Source organism: Balaenoptera musculus, chromosome 4, assembly GCF_009873245.2.
Source record: "Balaenoptera musculus isolate JJ_BM4_2016_0621 chromosome 4, mBalMus1.pri.v3, whole genome shotgun sequence".
In the NCBI taxonomy this organism is placed as follows: domain Eukaryota; kingdom Metazoa; phylum Chordata; class Mammalia; order Artiodactyla; family Balaenopteridae; genus Balaenoptera; species Balaenoptera musculus.
This window is the reverse complement of record NC_045788.1, coordinates 66,073,533-66,079,532: the sequence shown is the minus strand read 5'-3', so window position 1 is coordinate 66,079,532 and position 6,000 is coordinate 66,073,533.

Here is a 6,000-nt window from a genome sequence, read left to right as displayed (position 1 = left end):
AATTAGAAAATAACAGTTTGAAATCATTATAGTAAAAATTAAATTTAGGCAAAAAGCAATAATGAATTTTGGCTAGAGGAAGGTAGTTTTGTGAGTAACAGGACATTTACAAACCTAGAAGTATATCACTACAAGTTACTTATAAATTAAGAAAGGAAAAAGCTGGAGAAACCAAACACTTTAACCAAGTGATCAAAATTAACCTTACCAATGAATGGGAAACAAGACATCATGTGTGTCCGGATGTGAGGCCCCCGAGAAAGACACAATATCATTTATAGAGTAAACGAACCAAAAGGAATATTATCATGAGCGAACATCTGAAAAATTCACATTGGGGAACAATCTTTGAAACAGTGGACCAGTATTTTTCAAACTTATCAATGACATGAAAAACAAAGACTAACTGAAGATTTGTTCCCAATTAAAAGAAAATAAAGAGCCATGGCATCTAAATGCAATGTATGACTCTAGATTGGATCCTGAACTGGGGGAAAAATAACAGTTATAAAGGACATTATTAAGGCAGTTGACAATTCTAGAATATGATTTGTAGATAAAAGTATTGTATCAATGTTAAATTTCCTCAACATATTGATGAAAGAAGGGAACTCCTTGAGTAATAAGCCCATCTGTTATGCCTCTTCCTCCATCTATTTTAGAATCCAAGTTCAGTAAGAATATTAAATATTCATTTTCCCCCTTCATCACTGTCCAGTCTGCCTGATGAAGCCCAACAGGGCCAACATTTCACATTCCCTGATCACTACTCCTCGACTAATTGAGGCTTAGCTGTATTCTTCATGCACATGCCAAGGAGGAGAGAGATGATACCAGGCTTTAAGAGTCTGCAGCCTGCCTGAACCCAGCTCCGTGGAGACTTTCATGGAGATCCAGGTCCTGATTGTATTTGTGGAAACCAAAGCTGGATTGAATTGAGCACACAACCTAATTAACAGATTTGGAACCTTAGAAACCTTCATTATGCTAAAACTCCCACATCATCTTTTGAAGCTAAAAAAAAAAAAAATGTAGCTCTGTTCATTACTTTATTGCAATAAGTGCATCATCTCTCCCTTTGAATACTCTGAGGCTAATGGTATGCCAAAGTATGCTGCAAAGAAAGATTCCAAATGTAAAATAGATAGCTAGTGGGAAGCAGCCGCATAGCACAGGGAGATCAGCTCGGTGCTTTGTGACCATCTAGACGGGTGGGATAGGGAGGGTGGGAGGGAGACGCAAGAGGGAGGAGATATGGAGATATATGTATACATAGAGCTGATTCACTTTGTTATACAGCAGAAACTAACACACCACTGTAAAGCAATTATACTCCAATACAGATGTTAAAAAAAAAAAAGATTCATAATAGTTTTTCTTGTAGGGAGTTCTGTGTATGTGTACACATATGCCACTGTGAATGAAATTTTTTATACCTGTGGGATGGCCTCTTTCAGCAGTGTGTGCACAAGGAGGTGTGTGTTTACAGATGCACACTGGTGTTTGTGGGTGTAGGTTCATGCCTCTGCACAGGCGTGTGGACACCCCTGCACTGGTGTATTTCTGTGTGTACATGAAAACTTACACACTGCTGAGTATAAGGTCGATAAACAATATAACTATTCAAGATCTCACAATTGCAAATGACATTAAATCAAACTGAAAATTGTTTAAGCATAAAGGAAATTTACTGGCACATTTAACTGAATTGTCCAAGGTTAGCTTTAAATCCCCATTAGGGAAAGGGAGAAGTAGGGAACCACACCTAGTGGTGACTAATTCTCAGCACAGTGCTGCTGAGCAGGAATGCCCAGGATTCCCTGACCAGGAGTTCTTGCTTTTGGTCAGCTGATCTGAGAGCCTCCGCTGAGCTCTCCCCAAGGCACTTTCCATTTTTTGAGTTGTAGTCTCTTTGCTGCTGGGGAATTCCTGGGGCAAATAAAAAATCCAGAAGTCTTATCAAATCACCATATTTGAACCCAGAAATTGGTCAGGGAATTCCTGTTTCCTAGCAACAAGCCTCTCTTCATCCCCTTCACCCTCAGCTTTTTGGTCTGTCTTGATCAGTCAAAGGCCAGTTTGAAACAGTGGTCACCCAGGGAATCAAACTTCTTCAAGCCCTTGTTTAATTTCCTGCCATATTTCTTGGGCCACTGCATTTGCTCATACTAACTGAAGATGAGGGAAATCTGTTTTTTCAACACTAAGACTCTGGGATTCCTGGGTACTCAGATATCTTAAATTTCAAGTTATAGGTAGAAAGGGTTTTCAGAGCAAAACTGTATTGTCATTCTCTCTCTCTCTTTTTTTTTTTTTTACTATATGTTTATATAATTTAAATTATTATTGAGATTATTGTTGATTTACATGTGGTTTTAAGACAAAACACAGAGATATCCTCCAGACACTTTTCCCATTTTCCCCATTGGTAACATTTTGCAAAATTATAGTACATTACAATCAGGGTGTGTGGACTTTGATATAATCAAACCAATCTTATTCCAATTCCTCCAGTTTTATTTGTGATTATTTTGGTGGTGTGTGGTCTTTGTGTGTGTGTGTGTGTGTGTGTGTGTGTGTGTGTAAGAAAAGATGCTTAACATTACATCATTAAGGAGTTGCAAATTAAAATAACATGGAGATAACACTATACACCTATTAGAATGACCAAAATTCCAAACACTGACAACACAAATGCTGGTGAGAATGTGAAGCAATGGGGGCTCTCATTCATTACTGGTGGGAAAGCAAGATGGCATAGCCACTTTGGAAAACAGTTTGGCAGTTTCCTACAAAACTAAACACATTCTTACCATGTAACCCAGCAATTATAATCCCTGACATTTACCCAAATGAGTTGAAATCTATATCCACAAAAAGCCTGAGCACGTATGTTTATAGCGTTTTATTCATAATTGCCAAAGCTTGGAAGCAAGCAAGTTGTCTTTCAATAGGTAAATGGGGAAGTAAATGGTGGTACATCCATACAGTGGAATATTATTCAGCACTAAAAAGAAATGAGCTATCAAGCCATGAAAAGACATAGAGGAAACTTAAATGCATATTAGGAAGTGAAAGAAACCCATTTGAAAGGCTACATATTTTCTGATACCAACTATATGACATTTTGGAAAAGCTTAAACTATGGAGACTTAAAGCAATCAGAATTTGCCAGGAGTTGTGGGGAGAGAGGGTTGAATAGGCATAGCACAGAGGATTTTTAGGGCAGAGAAACTATTCTGTATGATACTATAATGGTGGGAACATATCATTATATATTTGTCAAAACCCATAGACTATACAACTCCAAGAGTGAACCCTAATGTAAACTATGGACTTTGAGTGATAACAATGTGTCAATGTAGGTTCATTGATTATATTGTTATTGGTACAATAACAAATGTACCACTCTGGTATGGGGTGTTGATATTGGGGGAGGCTTTTGCAGGAGAGGGGGAGGAGGAAGTATGTGGATTTTCTCTCTACTTTCTACTCAGTTTTGCTGTGAATCTAAACCTGCACTAAAAATAAAGTCTATTAAAAAAATTAGTTCGGCGTATTTGTGTGGGTCTATTTCCAGGCTCTCAATTCTGTTCCATTGATCTATGTGTCTGTCTTTCCATCAAAACCACACAGTCTTGATTACTATAGCTATATGCCTTAATAGAATGATTCCTCTCACTTTATTCTTCTTTACAAATTCCTTTGCTTATTCTAGAGTCTTTGGATTTCCATACAAAATTTGCAATAAGCTTGTCTATGTCTACAAAAGACAGTTCTGGGATATTGAAAGAAATACCATTTTAGGAGAATTAACACCTTTAAGATGTTGAGTCATCCAATCCATGAACACAGTATGCCTCTCCATTTATTTAGGTCTTATCTGATTTCCTTCACCAACATTTTGTAATTTTCATATTCTTAAAAAAATTGTAACTATATGAGGTCATGGATGTTAACTAAACTTATTGTGGTAATCATTTTACAATATATACATACATCAAATCATTGTGTTTTACACCTTAAACTTATACAATATTATAGGTCACTTATTTCTCAATAAAACTGGGGAAAAAACACCTGTTTTGTTAAGTGTAGACACATAAGTGTTTTATTTTCTTTGGAATGATTTTTGAGTTGCAATACCCAATGAAAACTTTGAACTTTTAGGCTCAGGCAAGTTTCCTTGAGAGATGTTTTACATATGCAGTCACAATTCATTGCTGGAGGAGTTAAGTGCAACCTGTGTGACTCCACTAGGAGAAGATTCTTAGAAGCTTGTGCCTGGATTCCTTCAGACCTTGCCCCATACACCGTTCCCTTTGCTGATTCTTCTTTTTATCCCTTCACTGTAATAAACTGGAACCAGGAGTATAAAAACTTGAGTCCTATGAGTCCTTCCAATGAATCACCAAACCTGTTTCTAATGTAAGCATTTTGGTGCTATAAATTTTCCTCTCAGGACTGTTTTAGATGCCTCTTACATATTTTGATGTATTGTATTTTTCAATATAATTTGGTTCTATATATTTTTAAATTTCCTTTGACATTTTCTTTTTTACCAATGAATTATTTAGAAGTGTGTTATTTAACTACATATTTAGAGATATTTATTTCCATTATGGTCAAAGAACACATGTTGTCAGATGTCAATTCTTGTCAATTTATTGAAATCTATTATATGGTCCAAGATATGGTCTGTTTTGGTGAATGGTTCACAGGCACTTGAAAAAAAAAATGTCTATTCTGCTGCTGTTGAATGGAGGATTTTTTTTTAATATGTCAATTAGATACTGTTGGTTGATTGTGTTATTCATGTATCTTATATACTTTCTGATTTTCTGTCTAGGAATTCCATTATTTGCTGAGAGGAGGTGTTGAAGTCCTGAATTACAGATTTAACTATTTCTCCTTTCAGCTCCATCAGTTTTTGCTTCATGTATTCTGAGGCTCTTTTGTTTAGTCTGTACACTCTAAGAATCATTATGTCTTCCTGGTGGATTGATCTTTTCATATGTAATTTAACTCTTTTTCCACTTTATCAGGTATTAATATACTCACACCTGCTTTTTTGTTTTGTTTTGTTTTGCTTTGCTTTGCTTAATGTTCTCATAGCATGTCTTTTTCCATACTTTTATTTTTGATATAGCTATGTCATTGAGTTTGAAGTGTATTTCTTATAAACAGTGTAGAGTTCTTATGTACTTATTTTTCTAATCAATCAGCTCTGCCAATCTTTGCCTTTGATTGGTGTATTTAGACCATTTACATTTAAGATAATTATTGATGTGCTAGTACTTAAGCCTGCCATTTTATTATTTGTTTTCTGTTTGCTTTCTGTGGTTCTTCTTTCTCTGTTTTTCTTTTCTTGCCTTCCTATGGGTTACATGAACTTTTTTATGATTCCATCTTGATTTATTTACAGTGTTTTTGAGAGTATTCCTTTTTATGGTTTTTGTAGGATTTCTTTGGGTATTACAAAGATCATATATGGCACATCACATTCTACTGGCATCAATATTTTACTACGTCAAGTGAGGTGTGACAACCTTTCTTCCATTTAGATTCCTTTACCTTCCTCACTTTTAAATATCATTTTCTTGAGTATTAGATGATGTTAGAATTTTTGTTCAATCATCATTTATGATTTAGAAAACTCATGAGGAGAAAAGTAGTCTATTGTATGTACTCATATTTTTGCTCTTTTTGCTATTTCTTTTTCCTCTCTAATACTCCAAGATTTTTCTTTTTTTTATTGTTTCCTTTCTGATTGAAGAAATTTCATTAGCTGATCTTTAAGGGTAGGTCTGCTAGCAACAAATTCTCCTAGTTTTTCTTCATCAGTGAATGTCTTAATTTCCTATTTATTTTTTTTTTTTATAAATTTATTTATTTATTTTTGGCTGTGTTGGGTCTTCGTTTCTGTGCGAGGGCTTTCTCTAGTTGCGGTGAGTGGGGGCCACTCTTCATCGCGGTGCGCGGGCCTCTCACTATCGCGGC